This window comes from Teleopsis dalmanni, chromosome 1, assembly GCF_002237135.1.
Source record: "Teleopsis dalmanni isolate 2A chromosome 1, ASM223713v2, whole genome shotgun sequence".
Lineage (NCBI taxonomy): Eukaryota > Metazoa > Arthropoda > Insecta > Diptera > Diopsidae > Teleopsis > Teleopsis dalmanni.
Window position 1 is genome coordinate 9,887,749 of NC_051846.1, and position 26,222 is coordinate 9,913,970.

At 31.5% G+C, this 26,222-nt stretch overlaps 1 protein-coding gene and 1 long non-coding RNA gene across 2 annotated transcripts in view; both read right to left on the reverse strand.

Annotated features, from left to right (window-relative positions):
• Window positions 1-26,222, reverse strand: part of LOC119673171 (protein sprint) — a gene marked incomplete at its 3' end in the record, with an annotated part of 222,386 nt that overhangs the window by 96,841 nt on the left and 99,323 nt on the right.
• On the reverse strand, window positions 1,629-2,241 carry LOC119673174. Its single transcript, XR_005252015.1, has 2 exons — window positions 1,812-2,241; window positions 1,629-1,731 (listed from the first exon to the last, which is right to left on the reverse strand). It is a non-coding gene; the product is annotated as an uncharacterized LOC119673174 (long non-coding RNA).

Consider the following 26,222-nt stretch of genomic DNA (forward strand, 5'->3'; position numbering starts at 1 on the left):
TTAACCATCCTGCCTACACTTGCAGACATTATCTTACACGCTATGTATTTGCTGTATACTTCCACACTGAACTGTTGAAAGTACCAGAAATCCGGAAGGGGAAATACTTGAGTAACATTTTCGTTGCGGCTTCCATATTTGGTTTGTAAATTCCTTAAGAAATTGATTTGCAGTAATTTAACTTTACTTCATAGCTACAAATTTGTTTGCTTAAACTGGGACCTTGTTTCCAAATTTATTTATGCAAATTGAAAAATAAATAAATTTTGATATAGTTAATAATTTTTGTTTGCTGTAATATTGCCAATAAAAAATAAATGGAAAATTATGTATAAATAAACCTCATAATTCCGAAATTTCAAAAACAATATATTTTTTTGATTGGAAAATATTTGGAAAGAAGTTGCATTCTTTAAAACTGTGAAGAATAAATTATCTATAATAATTGCTTTACGTAAACATATAATAGTAGACTGTGTTAGAAGAAGTGCAGAAGAAAAGAATGTAGAGTTTATCACTCTTACTGTAGCATTGAAGAACCGCAAAAATTCTTAAAGGAGTTTAGTAACTGAACGTCATATAGGTATAACATAAGTTCAAATAAAATCAATTATGAAAATATAAAAAATCAATGATGAAAAATCCAGTGAGGATTATTAAAATGTTGTGATGTCTTTAAGGCCCGTTTTTGCTGATTACATTATCAAATAAAAACAATAAAAGGATTTGAAAACTTTATTAAACATAATATAAAGATTTCATAGTGGTGATATAGACACTTTATAAACATTTTATAGAGGTAAATGAGTAAATATTAATGTTGGTGGAAAATAGGATTTATAAGTTACTGCGACCAGGATATAATGCGTTGCACTGCTCTCTACAATGAATCATACTTTCTTAATCTGTGCTCTATCTTTTCAAGGTGTATAGTGCATTATTTCAATGTAACGTTAAATACTTTCGTTGTTCATGTTCCTATTGAGCCCAAAAGATTCGGTTGATATTCTTAAAATTCATTCAGCCTGATATTGAAATAGAAAATATTTTGCATACTAGTTCCCAACTATGGCTGATCTGACTCTAACTGAACAGACAACACTCCGTACTTCTAATTAAAGCCACAAAAATAGCTGTTGAAGACATCCTAATACCAGAAGGATATCGAAAATCTCAGCACACTTATATTCTTTCGGACCAGCTCAAAAGCGGATTGTCATAGAGCAAGTGAGCCGTCGAATTAAGGCCAAAATATCTTTTGTTGAGTACAACCTTAGACAGATGCATCTTGTTAAGATGGTAATAAACGCACTGCACTGGTATCTATATCTTACCAATACCGTACCTTTATATTCTTACGAGATAGATAGATATCAAGAGGACAAAATATATTACGACAATTCTGATCTCTGTATGGATTTAGAGTGGTTCCCCAATCAAAATTTCTTAACAAATATGGTAAAAACAAATATGGTTTCTTAAGAAGTACTTCAGATGTTTACTAACCTAAGTACTTCTTTATTTATAAGTTACAATAAGGCAGCTCCTAAGCAATTGCTGGACAAACAATTAATATAAATAAATTAAGTAAACTGAGAAATTTCAATCTTAAATTAAAACACAAAGACAATTATTTTAATGCGTCGTAAATAAAATTTATTTAATCTTTATATAATGTAAAAACCATATTTCATCTTTACCCTAGAGAAGATGATCCACTTCTGCTTGAACCTACAATAAATTTTATCATATAAATTGTTATTAAAAAAAACATTTAATTTAATAAAATTTGAGAGTGAAAATTTTCTTACACTTGGGAATGCAATTTCAGGTCATTGTGTCAGCGAGAGTTTGAATCAAGCCAGGATTAATCCATGTAGCGGAACTATATATGCGAGAAATTCGAAATAATTCTAATCTATTGAAGAGCTGCACATCCATTTCCCTACAACAGATATGATCATGCATAACAGCTGTATCGAAATCACGTTGAAAAAGGTAAACTTCCATAAGTTGGGGTTCAACGGATGGAATAATAATGAATATCAAACTTCTCTCGTCTATGATATTTTCCATGTTTCGTATAAGTTTTCCAAAATTACCGTTGAAAAACAAATTAGTTGCCTCTTCAAGTGGCAAGACGGCTATATCTTCGGGTAACATAATTACTAAAGTTTTATTAAAATAAATTTTTTTATTTACGAAACAAAATTTTTTTTTTCCCAAAAAGGGTTACAACATCTAAAGAAATTTTTATTTTTATGTCAAAAACAATTCTGTTATTATAAATATATTTCATTTCAAAAACGAAAGTTACTTAGTTGAAAAAAAACCAGTATTTAATTTATATGTTATAACAAAAAATTTTGGCATTAATAATTGTTCATTTCACTCCAGGTCATCGAAAAGCTAAAGTTGTATGACTCTATAGAAGAAGTAATATCCTTCCTCACTACGTTAAAGCTAAGGTTGCTTAAGGATATGATTGGTATCTTTAAGATGATAGAATGTGGTCTCTGCGTGGAAGAGAATGAGTCAGATAAGTATAAATAGACATCACTATTAACACTATGAAACGAGGCCTAATACTTAGTTCCAGGCTAAAGAACTAAATTGTGTGACTCTACAGAAGAAGTAACACCCTTACTCAATAGGTTATAGCTGAGGCTGCCAAAGGATATGATTGGTATCTTTAAGAAGATAGAATGTGGTCTCTGCGTGGAAGAGCATAAGTATGGATAGACATCACTATTGGCACGATGATACCTGATCATCTCCAGATTAAAGAACTAAGTTGTGTGACTCTATAGAAGAAATAATGGCATTCCTCAACAGATTGGAGCTAAAGTTGCTAAGGATATGGCTGGCATATTTAAGTAGATAGCATACAGTCTCTTCATGGAAGAGGATGTGTCGTCAAATTATATTATTTTTGATGGTTTGTTTACTAAAAACCAGGAGGATGATATTCAGGTGCAAGCTGTTGGTCTCGTTTGATATCAAATAGTCCACCCTTTATATAACGCTAGCTTTCTATGGTTTTATGAGCGTATTTTGGAATGGGTGTTACTGTCTCCATTTGTATGAAAAGTTTCAGCTACTGACATTATGGTCGAAATATCTCCAATTTGCTTAAGCGTTATTTACAGTTATTCATTTCTCGATCCAATCTATTTATGCTAAAGGCAAATAAAAAATTGTTTCTCTTTTAGAATAAAAAATAAATCTATTATACCATTAAATGCCTTCGCCTTTGAGCGCAGCTCTCAGTAATTGACATTTGCCAATTTGAAAAAATAATTGCATTAAACTACGGTGCAGCAGCGATTGAAATACATATAACTTTCTGTGAACCTGTGTAAACTGAGCTATTTTCGAAAATCCAATTCAAAAAACAAAAAATCGAAGGTTGAAACACTTTTGGCTCACCATGAGTCCAAATCATCAGACGTGTTGAATTGCGGCTTTAAGAACACTGACACTCGCCGCCAATTTTCGTTTCATGGAGCAATTTTTATTTGTGCTCCCGTGCGGTCATTCATCCACAGTGAATGAACAGCTGGGGAACGTACATAGGAAGAAGTGCAAAAATAGAGCAACTGAGAAATCAGCAAAATGGAAACTTTCAGGAATCACGAATCCCGCCAACGTTATATTTCAATATGGTGAGAAAATAATAAAAATAAAGCTTAAAAATATCAAATGCAAAAATTGTAATTTACTTCGGACCAAAGGCACACAACCAAGTCTTTGAGTGTGCAAAACTCGGGTGTCCGTCCATTGGCCTGACTTGTCTGTTTGTTTTATGACCGAATTGTACTTCATGTCGAAGTCTTCGTTATATCAGATATACTGCTGTGGTGCTAGTTGTAGCAGTTGTTGTTGCTGTTGTTGTGGCTCCCGTAGCCGAGTGACTGCTTTTTATCATTTTTGGGAAATTTGCTGCTTTTTTCAACTTTAACGCCGCTCCAAAATATAGGGCAAGCCACAGTTGCCAATAACAAATTGCAGCAATGTAAGAAAAAAGTGATATAGTAGTAAAAAACCTACTACAAACTGCCAATATAGTTGCCATTACTGCTAAATTACAAATGGGAGCTTTATTTGCATATATGCGTGTATTGGTCTGTGTGTGTGTGTGTGTGTGTGTGTGCATTCAACGTTTTAAGTGTGGAAATTGCTGAATTCCTTTAGGACTTTTCACTTTACATTTTTCTTTTCCAACATTATTTTAATCCTTTACCATTGGCAACATTCCTGCAGTTCGTGCCGTGCTGCCGCTCCTACATTCCGTAGGCATGTGAGGAATGTTTAAATGATAGAAGAAGTCATGAGCATTCGTACAAGTAACTGCTTTTTGGAAATCCTTTGCAAACACTGAAAGTAAATTAGTGTACTTTTTCTTATTCTGGGTCCTTTGCAACTTTTTCCACTTTGCAATTTTGCTCCTGACACTCCTTTTCAGTTTTCAGTTTTCAGTTTCCAGTTTTCAGTTTGTAGTTACATTGAGTTCTGCTTTACTTTGCCGTGATATGTGTTATATTCAATTTTATTGATTTCGTTCCTGAGTTCTGGTTTGATTTCTTTTACGATTGCTCCAAGTTGCAGGCAATGGCAGTGAGGAAGTTTCTGACATGGGGTTTCACAAAACGTTTCAATTGATTTTAGCATTTATTGCTTTGGTAATACCCGACATGGGAGTGAGTAGTAAATAAAATAGTGGCCTCAGGGAAGTTAAATTTAGGATTAAATTTGTTCCTAACTCATACAAGTGCACTGATAGGCATTATTTGGATGCGGATTTGCTGTGTTTGAGGCTGCGAGACAAATTTGATGTCTTTTATTGGATTATTTTTTTACTTTATATTGCTTGGTATGCTGTTTTCCAATAAATGTAATCAAAAAAGTAGACAACAAATTTTTTAATCAATAGACAACAACAAATGCCTTTGTGTGGGAAATCCTGTGCTTGAAAATGGAATCCAGCAAAAACCGCCCAACGCAGTTAAAGCTTTAATGTGACACAATTCCTGGTACTTGCACTGTTTTTAATTGGTTTTATGTGTGTTAGCAAGTTTATAATTACTTTTGCTATTTTCAATAATTACAATTTTATTCCCAATTTTTTTGTTTTTTTGTTTTTTGGTTACATAAATTTAAATTAAATTATATTTTTTGGAAAAGCGTTATAAAATAAACATTTCGACCAGCGCTACAAATTCAAAAGTCATCAAAGTCATTAAGTTAATTACGTGGAATTAGATGAATCAGTTTATTTCATTATAACTAAGATCAATAAAGTTATAAAAAAAGAATTACAGTGTCTGAGTAAAAGTAATAGTACGTATATGAAAATGATGGTAAGACAGTAAAAAGTAAGAATAAGAATATGAATATGAGTAGGAGTCAGAGTAAGAATAAAAGTAAGAATAATAGTAATAGTAAATGAGTAAGAGAAGTAGAAAGAGTAAGAGTAAGATAAAGACCAAAAGTAAGAGAAAGAGTAATAGTAACAGCAAGGTTTATATCATTATACGTGTCCGAGAATATGACCAACTATCTCCGACGGTGGTCACAAACGTTTAAATCAAAAGATTTATACACTAACGCATCGTAAGAGTAAGAGTAAGAGTAAGAGTAAGAGTAAGAGTAAGAGTAAGAGTAAGAGTAAGAGTAAGAGTAAGAGTAAGAGTAAGAGTAAGAGTAAGAGTAAGAGTAAGAGTAAGAGTCAGAGTCAGAGTCAGAGTTAGAGTCAGAGTAAGAATAAAAATAGAAGCAAGGGCCACAGTAAGAAAGAGTAAGAGAATATACTATATTTTACAGATTATGACGAAGTTTTAAGTACTTTATAATGTAGCTGAAGACAAGCATAATTTACGCTTGTATAGATTTTTTTTATTATGTTACTCCTCTTAAAAAAGGAGAGTCCCAAAAATCTTTAGTAACTATCGAGAGATTTACATAGCCAACAATGCCAATAATTTTTTCACATATACGAAAAAACCAAAATCAACGTGTAACCAACTGATGTTATCTTGTTAGTAAAAATCCAACTTCGAAAGTATAAAATAGAGCTATAAAGGTATATAACATTATATCTTATAATGGTATCCTAATCAATGTATTAGGTAAAAAAGCGTCTTATAAATAATTTTTTTATGTTGAGGTATGTTATATTAAATCATCGAACTTAATAATTGCGTTGTATTACTATGCGGACGGTTTTCGACGTTACGTACCTATCGATAGCTATATGTAAAGAGAAGTCGTTGCAATCTGTTTGAGGTCAGACAAAGAATCGTTTTACTTATATCTACATACTTCTATAGTTTCAGTGGGCAATTAAAAAATCTAATGATGAATAAAATAACTTCAGCATGTCACTGATTTTTGCTTACGGATGAAGACCAGCGGTTAACGATCCTTAAGAGCTTTCAAATACCGATGTATCAGTGCCTTTCTCGATGAAAAGACGATGTGTATCACAATATTGATACATTTGGTAAATGCAGATTACCCAGTGGTGATATATGCATTTGTCGTGAAACTTACTTTGATGTGATTATAAATTATTGTATAATATTCTGTAGCTATTAAGCATTAAGTCTCTTAGTAATAATATAGTTTTTACCCATTTTGATAATCAGCTTATCAAATGTAACGAAAAATATGTCTACCACCCACTGACTGACTCATATCGTTTATGATACTCTTCTATTCGCCATCTATCTGACTATCTTTTCATACTACTTGCTATATATTAAATAATTGTTAAATAAAGAAATCAAAAACTACGACATGCTCAGTGTAGTAAAATCTTTTGGCTAATTAAGATATTTTATTAGGTATGAATTCATCTCTTATTAATATTTAAATATGATAATAATAATCAAAAGCTTCTAGGTCATATATTAATTGTAGCGAACTACTAAAAGTCTTCTTTATCTATATTTTTATATTTTGGATTATTTATGTATTTTCAACATCAAAGTAAATTTAATTACCACAATTTATTGGAATTAAATTTTATTTTATTTTGTCATGCAAATAATTGAAAATATGCAATAAAATAAAATCCTTTCATGGGCGATTGACTTTGAAATAATAATAAATATGTAATTAAAAATAATTAAGGTTATTTAAATTGATTTAATTTGTTTATTCAGTGCAATTATTTTAAAAATAATAATAAAGAGTAAAAACTGGCACACGTTCGTCCTTATTGAGGTTTGTGTGCGGATATCCTTCGAATCAGTGTGAATTATTTTAATTATTGAAGCACGTACTATGCTTGGCTTCCGTGTGCGGAAAGGTTTTTGGAAATAGGCTCAGTTGTGTGTTATTTGGAGGAATACAATTTATGACAATACATTTGAAATATTTATTCGTTTAAAATTCTATTAATTTTATAAATTATCATTGCATTTTTGATATAAGCTTTTGGGTCAATAACTAATTAAATTAAATGTCAAATAGTTGTTATGCACCATTGCCAGACATACATAAGTCTATGTATACTAGGTTGTTTAATATTTATAATAATATTTATTATTACTATTATTATCATTTTCTCTTCTCTTAAATGGCAAAACTCTCGTTCGAAGCAGTTATTATTCCATTATTTAAAAAAATCGTCAACAAAAAAATGAGCGAGAGAGAAAGAGAGAGAGAGATGTAAATAAATAAAATTTGTCAGAATTTATGCATTAGATTGTTCAGAAAATCAGTTTATTGTTTTACCAGGTTGGAGGTAATCATCTAATAAAATTTCTTTTTTACATTCCAAAAAACTGAAGTGAACACGTTATTCACCGCTTAATAAACACCAACTCTTTTTGTGGTCAAAGAGCTGGATTCGCATAAAGCATGTAGTCCCTGAGTCCTTTGTTTTATGTTCTTCAAGTTTAACTCAGTTTTTGTAGGAAAGGGAACCCTTGAAATGGCATAAAAAAGTTGTCCCTTTAAATGAGCTAGAGTTATGTTATGGACTGAATCCAATATGTATCTATTCTCTATTGTGCAATCTCGCGATACTATTAATTAAGGTATGTCTTCGGAAGATAGTTAAGAGGTTATTAAAATCTCATTCTTCACACGATAGATAAAAGGTTATTCAAATCTCATATGAGATAATTTATATCTCATAGTTCAGTAATTCTTATTTTTCGACTATTTCTTATGTTGAGGGATTGGTCATCGTCTCGCTGAAGGTTATTTGGAACATTACCAAGAAAAGCAAGTATTTTTTTTCCATCCTGCATGTTTGTTGTTGTTGTTGTTGTTGTAGCCTGCAGAGGTCTATGAAATAGATAACAAGAAAGGAATTATAAAGGCTAATAAACATCGTAGATGAAGTCGTGTGATAATTTGCGAGTAAAAATGGATTGGGAATGGGTGAGATTTAAATTGAAGTTAATTAAGGTCTGGAGAAACCTTCAATTGGGGTGTTCTTAAGTTCCTTTTCCTATAAGCAAAAGAAATGACGAATGCATCTTAGAGGGAGAGTTCTACTGAACATGATGTCATTGCGCCTTCGTCTGTGTGTGACACGCAAGAAGGTATTGCTTGCACAGTAGTTGGCTGTGCGTTTTTACAAAAAGTATTTTAGATTCTGTATGACAGTGGTTAGCATGCGAAATGCCATATCAACACTACCCTTTTGCAATAGAATTAAATTTATGACTTCGACTTTGATTTTTCACTAGAAATATTACCTTATCTACCTTGCGCCTTCAATACGTTTCAAATAATTCACCTTCAACAGCCACATAATTTGGATATGAGGTTGAAAAATAAATATTGATATTAAATAGAATTAAAAATTATACACATGTCTACTTTGAAACAAAAATATTGATCCCCTGTATATGTAAGATATTGGTTAAAAACTAAAAAGATAATGTTAAAGTTCTATTCCAACTATTTTCTTTAATTAAATAACTTTAATTAGAACTAAATTCTTTAAATGTCAGAAATGCAGAATTATATATGCTAAAAATTTCACTTAAGTCAGTCACTTAAACTTGAGTTTACTTAAAGTTAGTAGCACAAATGAACACTACGACACTTTACTATTCTTTGTAGAAGAAAAGTTCCCAATTCACCTAATTTTCATTTCCCACAGCACCTTCTCGCCTTACAAATAATCTCACACATTTTCGCATTTTCTTAGCGCATTTAGGAAAACATAATTAAACCGCACTACTTATTGCTTTTCTTAATTGCAAATGCGTTCCGTATGCGTGCGGCAAACCTGTTCATATACAACATACGATACATACGATACATACAACATACGACACAACCCTACATACACGTATAAACACGTATAATTATATTTAGTCTTACCGAGTTAGGATTACAATTGCGCACGGCACACAATGATCATCATACACTTTCAAGACATTAAAGTCCCAGAGGAGTGTTTCTGCTATTACACCGCAGTGATGCGATGCCTTGTGTAGTGTAAAAACAATTACATTACTAAGCAGCAACAAAATGCCATTGCAACAACAACAACAGCTGCATGAGCGGCAATAATAATAATAATCACTACAGCAACTATTATAATATTTAGGCCAGCAGTTGCTGTCATAATTTGCGCCAACACCGGAGTAGGAGTAAAAGAATAACCGAAAATAGATCAACCAATAAATGTAGTAGCATACTTTTAGGCGCAAAACTGAACTATGCAAGATTTCGTTTTTTGTATTTTGGGTCCTTTTTGTTTTTTGGTTATTATTTTTTGTTTTGTGTTTTTTGTTTATGACTTTGTTTACTTCATTGCGTACCAGCAAGCAACATCAGTGCTCCTGAACACGCACGTGTGTCCTTGAAATTAATATGACAACATCATGTGAGCATTTATGAGCGAACGCAGGCATAAGGACACGCGGGCACGGATGGCACGTAATGGGCGCATAATGAATATTTTCATTACATTTTTTGGAAAAATTTCTTTTTTTGTTAAAATTATTGATGTGGTTCATGCGATGTTACTGGATATTGGAAGGACTCAGTATAAAACCGTAATGCATTGCAAAATTATGGTATTTTTGATCGAATTTTTCCTTTTATATATTTTTTTAACCCTCATAGGAAATCAAGTTAATGGATTTTGTAAAATCCTATAAATGATTAGTAAGGTCAAGTTTCCATCTAGAGACACCTAGCTGTCGGGAAATCTCCATTAGGCAATGGTCTAACCATATTCACAGATGTCTCTAAAGTAGTTAGTAGTGTTGGCAATATTTTTGTCTCGAAAGGAGTGAAAAAATTAACTATTTATATTATTCTAAATAATTTACGATTTATTATACGATTCCTGATCATTGGTAGTTATGGCTTGTCTGGAAATGCAACATTCCTTTATAATTTAATAGGGATATTTACATACTAATTATCAGTCAAGTACCTTTAAAGTTATTGAGCTCAGTTTAATTCACATGTAGAACGGTTTTTGACTGCTACACATCGAGTTTCGAGTTTATCGAGTTTCTACGTCAAGTTCCTGGTCAGAGAGATCTTTTCTGCCATTTTTCAGCAAGGCAGACGAGCTCTCCATATCATTGACATTATGAAAACATTTCTTAAATTTTATTATGTGCTGAGCAATTTAATAAAAGATGTTAAAACTCAACGATATCAAGGCATATGTGTACCAGACAGCCGCTATATATTAAAGAACAAATGCAACCTCTTTCATTGAAATGTCGTGTAAGATTTGAATGTGTTGTGGTATATTTGTGGACAGGTCACAGCTGTTTAGAGAGGTGCTAGAAGTTTGAATTTCCCATTAAGTCTTTTTTGTCGCAACTGTAGAGAGGACGTAGTTTATGTGTTGACGGGTCACAGCTATTTAAGGATAAATGCTAAAAATGATAAAAATGGAATCCCTCGTTAAATCTTTCTTGCCGCAACTGTAGAGAGGACGATGAAAGTGTCTCACATTTGCCCAGAGCATGTGTGACACCCAATGACTGTATTAGACGTTCACATAAAGAACATTTAAAGTTTTCCCAATGGTTTGATTTGGTTTTTAAACATTTGAACTTCTTATACCGTAATACAATAGGCCAATTGGCATAGTTGCTAGTTAGTTAAATATTAAAATTTATTAAGATTTGTTTTCAAATTGTTGAACCCTGAAGAGCAGAATTCTTAATTTTTTATAAAATGTCAAAACAATATACGAACTCTTTGTCGGTCGATATATATATATTAAAGCGAAAATCATAGAATAATTCATAAACATAAAAATCTATATCTAATCCTTATACTTAGTTTCGTCTTAAATTTGTCAAATTATTCAAAAATTCGTTTTCGTATCCCCGCGTTCAAGGAATCAGAATTCCTCCAACATCACGAAATAATTCTTATAGTTCATATTCAAAAATCGAATGGTAGCAAAACTATACCTCATACTCCTTCATATTCCACATTATATCAAAAACTTTTCAAAATATAATAATATAAATATTTGGCATTGAATTAGAGATTCTCTTGTGTCTATTGTAGAATATAAAAAAGTTTTTCAAAGGACATTCTTATTTTAAGGCCTTCCTGTTTAGAAACTAGTGGCCCTGCCTCTAAACCTTTTCATATTCATTTCAAGTGTATTGACAGAAACTAAAATACATTTATTTAAGGCGTTTGCTTTAAGGAAAATTTTTAACTTTAATGTCCCTCCATGTCCTATCTTAAGGCTCTTTCGCTTATCTAAACATGTTTCTTCCTGCAGAACGCAATTTAGAAAACAAATTATTGCGTCATTTAGAACAGTGAAAATGGTAAGGACTTTGCAGCCGCACGGATACAATGTATTCTTGTAGTCTAGGATATCATTTCAAATTTTAGCATGTCCTTATCTTCCAATTCAAATCTCTAACATTTTCTCGTTACTTTTGTGTAACAAAATTGAGAGGTCCTTTTGGTTTTTCAAGTTTGCAATTTTAATTTAAAAATATTCGTGGTTTGTAACCATCAAAAACAAAAAAAATAATTTGAATAATTTTACAAAGAAGTAAAAATTATTTTTCATAAATAAGCAAAAAATGAGTTTCATTTAATAAAAGAGAAAGTGAAATTAAAATTTTAAAAATATGAAAAAAAAAGTTCTAACCACACAGAAAAATTAATTGTGTCCGCGACTACCAAAAACCATAAAACACAAAAATTTTACAACATTTACCAGAAGAGAAGTCCACAGTTTTACGCACTTCCCTCGTTGAAAGGACAACACTTTCTCTATAAAGCGTTCGTAACGAGTCGAAAACCAAAGATTAACCAACAAAATTATGCAATACAAACAATGACACTGGCTCGGCTATTGTCCTGTCGTAATGTGCCGAAGTTGAAAATTGTTGACAACAAAAAGCACCAATAATTTCCACCCAAAGGAGCGAGGTGAATGGAACTATATATGCGTGCCGTACTGATATCCTTGTGACTATCACAATTTGGTGTTTTAATCGTTTTGGCTGCAGTGTAATTGTGTGGTGCGTAACCACAATTGAAAGGGAGTAGCGAATGGATTCACACGCGGACGTACCTGTGCCTTTGTTGGAAGCTCACATCAAAATCAGTTGGGCCAAATAACGAAACACTCCGTTAACAGAATAAGTAATCCGACTCAGGCGGAAAGGGATGAAGTGGAGAAATAAGAGAGGATAAATATTTACTTGACCTAAAATGAAAAGAAATAAACACTGAAATTTTACGCATTTTATTTTTTTAATACTTCAACTTTTTGTAGGTTTAATTATATTTTGCATATTATATCGGAAAATATTTTTTTAATTTATTTTTTAATAACTTTTTTATTGATACAATTTTCACCCCGATATTACACATTGGATATACATGGGCCTTGGGGCATGCCCTAGATAGGTAAAAATGAAGAAGGAACGATTTCTTTTCAATTAGCTTAGAAAGCCATTTTGATCCCATATTCCTCGTAATTATGAAGAGAAGAATGAGCATATTAGAGCCAGCCAGTCCCATTGATAAATGCAAGTACATATTCATCTTGGACTTGATGAACCACTTTAACGAGATATTAGTAGCTCTACTAATTGACCCACATATTAAAGTTGTCACTTGTAAAAGCGATGTCAAGCTGAGAACAACAGTATGCTGGACTGAACGTATGTTACATATGAAGAAAGACAGATATTAGACGCAATTTCTAAACGTTAGTATAGGATGACATATTATTACCTAACTTCTAGCATCAATACATATGTTTTGACTGCCACTTTCGGATAATATATACATTGAGAAATAGGAGAAAAAGGGAAAACCTTTCAAACACACTATTATATATAACTTTTTACTGACGGCTCAACAATAGACAGGGGAATATGGGCAAAGTTTTCGCGTCATTGGAAACATAAATCACTCGTTTAGTTAATTTAATAATTTAATAGAGATACGGTATTGCATGCTAGTTAATTGCATCTTTAGTACATCCTTTAGGTTGTACTATCCTTAGACATACTACTGGACATACATACCATCAGCCGGTGTTGTGCTTTCTATAACAATACTACTGATCACTGTTTTACGATAATTCACTTAGAAAAATTGCACCTTTCTTTTAACAATCTTTAAAAAAGTTGTGAAAAATAAGGAGAGATCGAAATGGGGAGAGATTAATGATAGAGAAGTTAAAAGTTAAGTTGGATGGTAAAAGTTAAACAAACTTCGGCGCCGTTAGAGTCAAAAAATCCTTGTTCTTTAATATTGAATCTAAAAAAACTAAATTACAGATACTATACAGTTTCAGACTATAAGCGATCTTGTTCCGTATTTAATGGTGTTAGTAGCTAGTATATCGTTGAAGACTTTACTGTTAGATAAGGTTGGGGTGGCAGAAAGGCTCACTTAATGGCCCGTTGTTTACAAATAATAACCTGTTATGCAACTATGGCTCTTAAGATTCGTGATATCATCTTGATCTTGACCTGAAGAGCCATATAAAAGATATATGTCATAAATGCGGTGTACAAATGGGGCCATTTTGAGAAGGTACGACTTCTCTATTCAAGTAGAATACAACCAATCTGATAACTCTATCAAACAATTTGTCAGGTCATTGAGAAAATGAGTTCCAAAGATATTAAATATTTACCAAATCAATGATGGGCTCTGGAACAAAAGGTAAAGTATAGTTTTCTTCTCATCCACAGAACCACAACCACGGCTAGAATCGTTAAGATTAAGTCTTATCACTTGTTCTCCTAATTTGAAGTGGCATGTCAACACCGATAGAGCATGTGAGTCTAGTGATCTGATTAAAATCTTCATCTAGCTAGTCTTTCTTTCCTAGTCCTAGACATTTATATTTTAGATTTCAGTATTAGGTTGGAAGCAAATTTAATATGTCAAGCATATGAATTTCTTTAAACAATATTAGTTTAAATGAATCAATAACTAATATTATTTATTATCATGTTGATTTAATTTTTGAATTAATGCTTTATGTTAGTTTTGTAAACACACATAAATAATTTTTCATTATTTTTTTTATATATAAAAATATTTTCTTTTTATTACTTTTATTGTTTAAATTGGAAATTAATCTCATTGTCAAATATTTGCTTAAATTTGATAGACTTTAAAGTCCCACAATGACATAATAACAACTTAGAATTATTTATTAGAATCCTTTTGACTTGCCTTTCAGGGCAAGAAAATTAATTTCGAATTCCATTTCAAAATATTTATTTTTTTAATGCATGTTTGCCAGTGACAAAGTCATGTGCATTCAAATGCACATTTCAACAATAAATTCAGTTTGAAGGCAATATTTTCAACATTTTGATTTATTAATCTCTTAAAGACTTTGGTAATTATTTGCTTAAGTAAAATAATTTAGCAATTTCTTATTCATTGACACGCACCGAAGAAGCCAGTTGAACTCTTAATGACAGCAAAATTTCTTGGGGGTGCAACCCCTTTCTCGTTGAAAACTTTATTAAAACAACATCATCAATCACTTTGGTAACTATGCCAACATTGAACACACTTTGATGCAAGAACGGAGAATTGGCTTCGCTCAGCCACAAGAACAGGTAATCTAATCCAATTATTCAACAAAAGACAAACAAGTCGAAACTGTCGAAGAAAAAATCCAAAAACAAAACAACTTTTGTGTAAATAAATGTCGCTCATTCCACTCGCATACAGTGAACTCGTCTCAAGGATGAAATGCAAGCCAAGTATGGTTGGAGGCACAAATACTCGTCAATATTGAATAAGTAGAATGGCGAAGTTAAACAACCCACAGGCAATAGCCAAGTTGGTGGTCCTTAATGCAGGCGGTATTATCTCATACGAGCATACGAAAAGTAAGCCAACCCAACCAAGTTTATGGATGGAAACGTATCAATAACGCATACAGCTGACAAATCCTGAACTCATTCGTATTTTTCGGGGATTCACTTATTTGTTTGCTTAAGTCTGTGGTTGTGTGTGATTATGCGTTTGCTTATTAAAGTAAATCCCTGTCTGTGAGCGTTGATTAACCAAAAAAACACATACTGTGAGAGCGGTAAGAAAAAGTCGTCGTTCATGGCCTTTGACTGTAGACGCAATTCATGCTGCTTAACAGGGCTTTGATGTTGGTATCAATTCATTTTTCTAAAGGAATATTTTCATCTATATTATATTATTATTATTTTTTATTTTTATTTTTGTGGGTTCAAAGTATTAAGTTAAGCATTGATGGCAAAGATTTTATTGGGTAAAAATAGGTAAGAAAGTAAGCTTGATTAAATAATTCCGTACCTTTTTGGAAGCGGATTTACCTTTGTCAGTGTATCTTACAAGAAGTTTTTCCACAAAAAAAAGAATATGTCCTTCTGACAATATGATTTACATAAAATGTTACACTTACCTTATGTCAATTTCAGGGATGTATATTTGACTGAAAAAAATCAGAAATATTCATTGCGAAATGGTCCAATATATTTCTGTAGAGATGGTTTTCAACCCCAAAATCTTCTTAGTATATCTCACTACTAAGTTTAAATATTATAAATAGTTGAAATTAAAGAGTGACAGATTTTTGTTTAACATTTGGATGGAAGAAAATATCCTACTTTACGAACATGGCTGTAACTTTTACAAAACCACAGATTTTAAAGATTTAAAAGTTCTACAGGTTTATTATAGATATTAAAAATTGGAGAGATCGTGGTTTGCCTAGTCGAAACATACGGTAAGAAAGTTAAAACTCTAGAGATGATGGAATATCACTGATTTAAACAAAGAAATAATCGTTGCTCAACCAGTCTTTAAGTCAAACTATAAGTTATAACCTCTAGTTAAAATTCTTAAGAAGGCGCAAGGCGCTGTTTCTAAAAATATGAAATAACGTCGCTCGACTAGTGGTTATATACGATTATGTTATAACCCTTAGGTAAGATTCCAGAGATGGCGGAATGGCACTTATTTCAAAAAAAAAAGGGAATAATCGTGGCCCTTCCAGTCGTTAAATACGATGATGTTATAACCTCTAGGTAGGATTTCAGAGAAGATGGAATGGCAATGATTTAGAAAAAGGAATAATCATGTCTCAACTAGTTGTTGAGTCATACGACAACGTTATAACCTCCAGTTAAGATTTCAGAGTTAACAGAATGGCATTGATTCTGATATTATAAAATATTGTGGTTCGACCAGTGGTTATATACGGAAAGATTATAACCTTTAGCTAATATTCCAGAGAAGACGGATTGGCACTGACTTCTATTGATGAATGGAATGCGTTAATGGTACTACTATATTTTAAATGTTAAAGTAAACAGAAATCCATCTTACTTTTTAAACTTTAATCTTTATTTCTTTATATAAAAATATTTCATGTTAAAATAAGAAGCAAATGAAATTATTTCCAAAATTTTTCTTCTAATGTAATTAAAAAGTTTAAGTTCTTATGAAACAATTCAAGCGGAATTTTATGTTTCATGAAAAATTTCTCACAAAGCCAAAATAAAATGTTGCATTTAATTAAAATTTTCATAATTAAAAAGTTAAAATAAGACTGAGAGGGAAAGGGTTTTTAGAGACCCTCATTAACCTAATAATTTTGTAAATCTCCAAATAAAAGGGAACTACAAGTGTTTAATAGTTCTTTGAGGAGCTGGCAAAGCGGCAAAAGGCGAAATTATGTGCTGAATGCCTTTCACTCACGTACAAAGGAACCTGGAGAGCACATAAACTCATGCACATAAGCACATAAATTATCAGCACAGCAGCAAATTCATGTCGGCAGCAGTTTATCATTTGTTGGCAAATATTTAAATAATTTCAAAAAACCCACTTTTTGAACCTTTTTTGCATGCAACTGTTCTGAAAGGATAAAGATGTGAGCGCTTCGATGGAAGTGAGAAATTTCACCAAAGCTGCTGTTAAGCCGGAAAGTGTTATCTGTGTTGTGCCTGAATGATTTCTGAAAATGCCATTGGGCAAACAAAACCGAAAGCTTTTCGGTGATTTTGTGAATATCCAAAAAAAAAGATTGTATCCTTGTGCAAATAAATATTAAGTAAACATACGTAAGAGTGTTCATGAAATATACATAGCAAATCATATAGTTATTTAGATTCTATAATAAATAGTAACACATAATCAATTTCATATTCCATTCGAATGTGCATAAATCTGTTTTTTTTCTTGGAATGGATGTGCATGTCTTCACTGCACAAAATCCAGTATAAATCAAAAATTATGCAGCGACTCCATTTCGCCTTGCCAAGTGCCTTGTTTGCTGGTTAAGCACAAGAATGCAGGAAAAAATGCGCTCTAAACTGTGGAGTGCATCGTCCTTGAAAGTCAAGTCGCACTCCGGCACATGTGTTCACTCAAGCACTTGACTAATGTGCATGCGCTTTTATGTGGCTGTAGAAACCCAAAGCAAGGATTGTGCAGCAAGTACACTACTTGTAAAAATGTTCCTTTCAGATTCAAATCGAAATTCGAAATCTTATAAGAAATAGCTTGCACAAATGTGGATGGTATTAGGAACAATATATGTGTTAGGGATAAGATGCAACACATCATAGAGTTCATGACATGGTTTTCGGGTTACAAGAAATACATTTACACACGATATTAGGTAAGTTATTGATATCTATAATATTTAGAAAAGATTACTTAAGTCTTATCCGTACTGTGGGGTGTGTATTGAATCCTATTTTGTGTATTGGTTACACTGTCAGTAAAATGTGTGGTAAGTATTAGACAGTTGCGATACTAAGTTTGACTTTGGCCACTTCATAAACAAGACTTGTATAGTTAAAGATTATTTGTAAGATAAAACGTTGGTGTTATTTTATGGAAAATTTCAACTAATTTAAGTGCAATGAAGTATTCAAAATTTTGAGGAAAGGTTTCGGCAATGATGCTATATCAGAACCATGAGAGTTATAAGCACTTTCATGGATATTGAGACGATGTTGAAAGTGACATGGGGTCTAGGCAAAATACTATGTCAATGAATGATGAAAACGTAGGAAAAATTTAAAAGATATGGGACTGTCTCCTCTAATTCCCTTTCCTTATATTTGCTATATTTTTAGTTTTAGAATTTTTCAAAATGATCTATCTAACTATATGACATCTACACACAGAATATTACCACTTTTAAGCGTTTCAATTTTAAATAAGAAATATTATAATATTAAATATTTGCTAAATTAAGAAACCTCTTCCTTGATATTAATGACGATACTGATCAGCATAATCTTCTTCTTATCGTTACCTGTAAATAGGTTTTAAAAATCCATGCACCCCGAGTAAATCTATATATAACACAATCATTTTGCAGATAGTTATGATTTATAAAAACAAATCTTAAAACTATATAAATAAAACTGCCCAAATTTTTTATAAAAATAAAATATTATTTATTGAATGAAGTAGTTCTAATTCGCATGGGCTCCAACTTTTTGAACTTTGACATTAGATTACTTCTGGAATATATTAAATTCGTTTATATTTAAATTCTATATATATCTAATTAAAATTAAATCATATTTATATTGATAACAGTATAATAAAAATTACCACAGTACCCGTGTCTGAAAACAACTCATATCCTTGCTGCTATAAATTGGAAGCCCAGCCAATAATGACACCTGCCGGATATATACGATTACATATGAGTGACTTTGCAAAAGCAAGGCTTTCTACTCTTTGAAACATTTGAATATCTATTGCACGGCAACAAAGTTTAGCCAAAGGTGTAGTAAGTCCAGTATGAGAAATAAATATGTTGGCTTCAAATAATTCTGGTTCTATTGCGTGAGTGAATATAAACACCAAATTAGAAGCAAGACCCTCCAAATGCATTCTACTTATAATTCTTCCAAAATCACCCGAGAAGAACTTTCGTTGCACTTGGTCGATGGTTAGGTCATCAATCTGTTCCGAGTTCATTGTAAATATCACTTTATATGTAATGTATATATCAAATAAAAAAGGCTCTTTTAAATTTTGATGGCTAAAATTTTAACAGTAAATTTAAAAAATTTATAAAGAAAAAATTTAATTTTTTTTTATTCTATGTTTGCTCAATATGAAACTATTTGAAATGGCTGCTATGTTTATTTATTAAGGTGGAGTTGTTGAAAATTAATTAAATTTAAAATTAATTAATTAATTAATTATCTCCAACATAAGCCTTATGTTGGAGATACCACGTCTAAAATACAATATTTTTTTTTGTTTATTTAATATGTAATAATTTTTTATATTGCAACTTATTCTTAATATAAGATTATATAGCAATACTTTTATCTCTAATATGCAATTTGTCCTATAATCGTTAAGATTATTTGAAAAGCATTCTATATATAGCAACATCTATAACTGAACGTTGACTGGTGAGTAAGTTGGACTTAATATGCTAACTTTTAAAAATTTTACCGAGTTTTCTTGACATTTAATATATAAATGGGAATAAAGGTGTACGCCATTTACAAGTTCCTCATTGATTTTGTAGCTTTCATGACCACCGTAAGGATCTTGAAAAGAAGTACAGACCACTACAATCAAAAATCAATCTTAATGAAAAAAAAACGTTGAAAAAGTCAAAAACTCACTGAAATGACTATTATGTGTATGTAAGATTTATTAAATAGGAAATTGGGATACCTTCATTACAGCCGATCGTATATTGATCAAGGATTTTTACAGTCGGAAATAGTGTGCCCGCTTTGTAACATCCATTATGATAGACTACCAAAAAGACTGCATATAGTATTTCAAAAACATGTGAAAAACATACTGAAGAAATTTAATTCCAATCAAGCATGTCTTGTATTGTAACTGGTGATAATATATGGTGTTTCCAATATGAACCGAAACAAATCATGGAGATGTGATATGTAAGTTATCAGAGAACTTAAGTTTGAACACATCAGAGCAAAATCAATACAATGCAGACCATTTTTTTTTTAATTAAAAGGGGTTTATTTACCTCGATTTCAGCCTAATGAGAGTAAACTCATAATATTATCTGGAAACGATACAACGATTATGAGCCAAAATCCGATGAATTTCAGAGGAACATTGCGACTTAGACAATTGGTTCGAGTTGTATGATAATGCACCAATTAACCATTGATATTGTTGATCATTGAATCGATTAAATTAATTCCGCTATGTGCCAGTTTTTGCTATCGAAGGAATTGTTTCGATAGCATTTCAGTCACTAAAAAAACTATGACTAAGATACTAAAGGTCAAAATCTTAAAAAAGTTCCAGAAATTTAGTTAATTAGAACGACGACTATATTATGCAAATAAAATATCATAATAATTAGGGATTTGTATTTTGTTTGAGAACTGTCTTCTCCGTTGAATGCAGTCACGTAAAGTTTTCGTTTACTGTATCAGTCTATTTAGTTCTCTTCAAAGTCCTTATCAACTTTCTATGCTTACCAAATGTGGGAATTTCATCAGGGAAATAGAATTCAAGCTGTTTTATATATGATCAGCAGAACTTTTTTTATTCTTTCGCTATGCATATTATTGCTTTTCACATATTAAACATACGAGTACATGCATAGATTAACTATTGACAAGTTTAAAATGCAATTCAGTCCTTCCCAAACTCTTTCTGAACTCTTCTACTATTTTGTGGACTGACAGTGTCATAAGCACAGGTTGCACTTGTACAATTATGCGGTGCTTTTAAAATTATTCGATGAAAATTAAGTAGAGCAATACCTTTAGTATACTTCCCAGTGGCACAGTGGTTTGAATATCTCTTAGAGAGAACAGTGTATACCTTCATACTCAACTTCAAAATAACGATCTGTAAACTGTGATTATACAATTTTGATATATAATTTCGGTGAGAAGAAAAATCAACCTTCCAATGATTTTCCGATTGTGGTTTTTATATAATGAAACATTTCCCTCTTTGATAGACTTTTTGGAAAAGTGCTTGATCATCAAACAAAAAAACCTAAGAAGCAAATGTGTAAAACCTCTTGAACGTGCAATGTAAAGTGTTTCGAATATGTTTAATATGTTCAAAATATGTTAAAATTTCTGAAAAATATTTTTCAAACTTAAAGTGTCGATAAATGACAGTTAAAATATAGGTCAGCCTGAACAAAACATGCAGAGCCAAACATTCAGAAATGTATTAAGAACTAAAAAAGTGGAAGGGTTTTTGCTTCCGTGATATTTTTTTCGCCAATGCAAAAAGCAAATAAAATGTGTTTTAAGCACTTTCCATTTATTGTTGCTGAAGAACTTGTAACAAGAAGTGGCAGCAATTTTTACGCCATTTTATATTTATGACAGTTTGACACTTTTTGCTGCTTTCGAAGCCATTTTGACAGGCACACAACACGCAAGCTACCACTCAGCGGCACACCAGGCAATTTCTTGAGCGTTTGTTAAGGAAATGAGTTGCAAGTTGCTAGTTGCAAGTTGCGCGTTGCTTCATTAAACAACAGAATGCAGATTGCAAGCGACAGCAATAGTTGCTAGTAACTGAAGTGTATTTAATTTTAGTTTAACTACTTTTAATTGTTAATAATTAAGTCTTGCTATTTTCCATTTTATTTATGCTTCACTGAGTCTCAATGTAGGTTAAAAAACTTTTTCTGTTAACATTTTTTTCTTTTTATTAATTTAATTTTTAATTTTTTTTCTTTAATATGAATATTTTTGTTGTAAATTAAACAAAAATTTCAACAACGACAGTCAACATTTTCTAAGTAAAATTTTCATACAAGTTGAAGAAGACAGGATATTTAAGTTATTTTATTTTGTATCTTTTTACAGCAGATTTTTTTTCTTCATATTTTATTTTATTTAATTTTGAAAAGTTTTTTTTACAGAACGAACTTTCGCTATGAATTAATGTCATTGCACTAATTTTGTGACTTAAGTTGCAGTTCGTTGCAATTTGTATGCATTTGGGACCAAATAACAATTTGTTGTAATTTTTATGCTATTTTTAAGGACACTTTTCGCTTAAGTTACGAAAGTAAATAGATAAAAATATATATTTTTTTCTAAACTCAACATTGCCATGGTGCCTTCCTGAAATATCCGAGTTCGTCGTAAAGTTTTACGCGATGAATTTGGAGATGTGTGCGTAAAAATCTGAAGTTTCATTTCTTGAACTTATGAATACTAATTTCTGACCCAATTTGCAACGGGAACTACGAAAATGCACCAATGGCTTTCTGAAATGCAAGGACTTGTAGTATACGTGTTGTTTTTTTATTTTAAAAGAAATATGTAAATTTAATATTTTAATTGCTTTCGAAATTTAACTGACTTTAATTTTGATGTTTAAAACTGCATAATTTAATGCAGTGAAGTTCCAAATTATGTTATTCAATTAATGAAATTAATTATAGTAAAGCAGTAGTAAATAGAAAACATTTTGATATATTGAAATGTTTTAATTTCGGATTGAAGGATTTTTTAGACCAATTTAAGTTAGAAAATTTACTTTCTTCTTATTTTTAACATATTTCATTGGACAATAGTAATTTTTAATAATTATTTATTTACTCGGTGAAAATAAATATTAATTCCAACAGATCTGGGTAAGACTCCACAGTCATACGTATTTTGTAGAAGATGTGGCAACCTTAACTCCTTCCCTTTAATGGTTGGCTATGCTCTTTGAAAGTTGCAAGTTTAAAAATCTTGATACAATTTAAAGAGACGAAGAGTTGGAAATCAATGCCTTTAATTGATTTTAATCATGCTTATTCAACAATGACCCGTAATAATAAACCTCAGCGAAATAAAATAAAATTAAAAAAGTAACTTAAATATAATATTGTGAAAAATTTACAACATGTATTGAAAATGTCAGACTGCATACGAATTCATATCATTTAATAAGTAAAAACCTTAACTCAATGCGCGCATAAAGTCAGTTCTCTATTTAAATTAAATATTTAAATGAAACAAAAAAAACAGTAGTCACAATGCCAGCTAACCGCATTAGATATGAAAATAAACAGAAAAGAAATATCTCAAAAATTTTTGTATAATCCTTTAAATAACGAAATCAGTGGATTTTTAATACTTTGAATTTTAATTTTGATTTATTATAGTCCAAAATACTGCTTAGAACATATGGACCCTACATATATAATATTAGTTGAGGTACCACTACCTTATATAGTTGTTGGTTTCATTGAGTCATTATTTTTTATATTTTGTAAGTAAGCTTAGTTCTATAGTAGAAGTTTTAATCTAGACAGCACTACGTTTCATATCTAGTTTATTAACCTCAGTTTGTAGTAGAAGTTTCAATTGGAATACCAGTAACTTTCATATCCAATTAGTCTGGTTCAATTTCAAAGTAAACGTTTCAAATAACTTATTACTACATTTCAAAGCTGTGTATGAGCATCACTACATTTTATATCTCGTTAGCGTTAGAAGTTTAATTAATAAACTTATTTTTATTATTAATAAAAATAATTTGAAACTAACCAGGATCCAGTCGAAGAAACCTAGCTACTTCAAGGGGACGAGTCCAAAGGTCGATTGGACTTAAATTGGTGTGTGCGTTGGGGCAAGAAAACAGATGGGCGACGTCATGAAGCGTGGAGCTGCAGTTTTGGCACACATTAGGAATGGACGTGTTAATACGTGACAAGTAACTGTTAAGCACATGGCTATATCCTGATCTCAATTGAGATAGGACAGTTCTTGCCGTACGAGGAAGATTACGTTCATTCTGAGAAATGTTAGGCGGAGGCCTATTGAGGACCTTGTTGGGAGTCAACCTAGGTCTCGAAGAAGATACTGCATCGGTGTGGAGTGTTATAAGTCCACGTTTGTATTCGACCTCACTGATGTAGGCTCCATTGCAATATTGGTCGATATGATTATTGAAGTTGGCAAGTGATCGACGAATGCAACGTGGAGGGAGGGCTCTACTAGCCATGACGCCATTAGGATGACCATCTGTGTGACACGCGAGTAAAAATTGTTCTCTAGTTAGACATGTTTAGTTTCATAGTGGATGTTTCAATTAGGATATCATTATTTTGTTTTAATCAGGGCATTACTACATTTCACAAATTTTAATCAGGGTGTCACTACATTTCATAACTAGTTAACCAAGCTTAGTTCCATAGCAGAATGCTTTATCGGGACATTATATCATTTTATATTTGGTGAGCTAAGCTTAGTTTCTTTGCGAAAGCTTCAGTTGGTTGCCAGTAACATCTATTTCTTCTTTGCCAAACTTCGTTCCGTATTAGGAGTATCAGTTGTGGTAGTAATTCTAGCTCATATAGCTGCTACAAAGTGCGAAAATTAACCTATGTATACCATTAGCTCAGCATTGCTAAGTAAAGCTATTAATTGATATTAACTAATATTGATATATTAATCATATATATTTTTATTTTAAATAACACAAGGTTTTACAGTTTGGGGTCTTTTATTTCATGCAACTATAGGTTGCATCCTGCTTAAATGCTTAGATTACCGCATCATTTACAACAACAACCAAGGATGTAAATTACAAAGTAGTTAATATTATAATATTAAATATTGTGAAATCTCATTTTAAAGAAAGCAGTATTATTTCTTTAATTTGAGGAAAAACATAAATGCACTTTCTATGATAAATAAATATTACTGTAAAAGTGTTAGAAGTTCAAGGCTTTTGAACTCAATCTTCAAAGTAAGAACTTCAAAGAGATTAGGGTTAAAAAGAGCGTAAACTAATTTCTTTTCTAAAATTAAAAATAAAAAAAATATATATATTTTAATTTAAAAAATATAACCTTTAAATGCTTTGGCATATCTGTTTCTGGTATTTAATTTTACTTTTTCATTTTTGGTACAGAGTTGCAAAGTCACAAAGTCAATGCTGCATTAATTTACACAATTTGTGCGTTGATGCTGTTGCTCTTGTAATTGCAGTGTCACTTGACAGTGCATGTTGCAACATGGCAACACTGTGTCGTCGCTTTGTTGCCAACTTGTATTGTTGAAACTTTTAATTCGTGTTGTGTGTGCTCCAAAACCGACAAAGTCAGATTTATGTTGTGCTGAAATGTGGAATGAACTTTTAACACTTCAGTTAAATTTCTTTTTTTATCACATGTTTTTTCTTTTTGCTTATTTTTTTTTGTTGCAACTGAATAATAATTTTAACTTTTAACTGTTTTGCCGCTTGTACGTATATTTTAAGTGCAACCACGCAGTAAAAATGTTGCTGATAATTGCAGCTTCATAATTTGTGCTATAAAAAAAAACAAACAAACAAAAAAAAGAAAATTCAAAGCATATTTCATTTTAAGTCAAGAGAAATTAAATTTCTGTAAATATTTTGCGAATTAAGCGAGTAGCGAGTAGCGAGCAGCGAGTAGTGCTTAAAAATATTTATTTCCACTTTTATTTCGAGGCATAAATTTTACATTTTGTTTGTGAATTTCCTTAAAAATTATGCAAATAACTTCCTTTTTACAAAACTTCCGCAAGGAAGCAGCACACGAATTCTTCTTCTTCTTATTGTTCTTTCTTTCTTTTCATTCTTTTACATTCTCTTCATTGCGTTGCGTTGCATTGTGTTGTGTGGTTAGTAGCCGCGCTGCGTTGTTCTTTTGTTCTTTTGCTTGTTCGCTTGTTTGTGCATTTGTGGGGTTTGCGCTTGTCGTGGTTGGTAATTTGGCAATTGGCAACGCCACCAGTCTAAAAACTGCAGGGCAC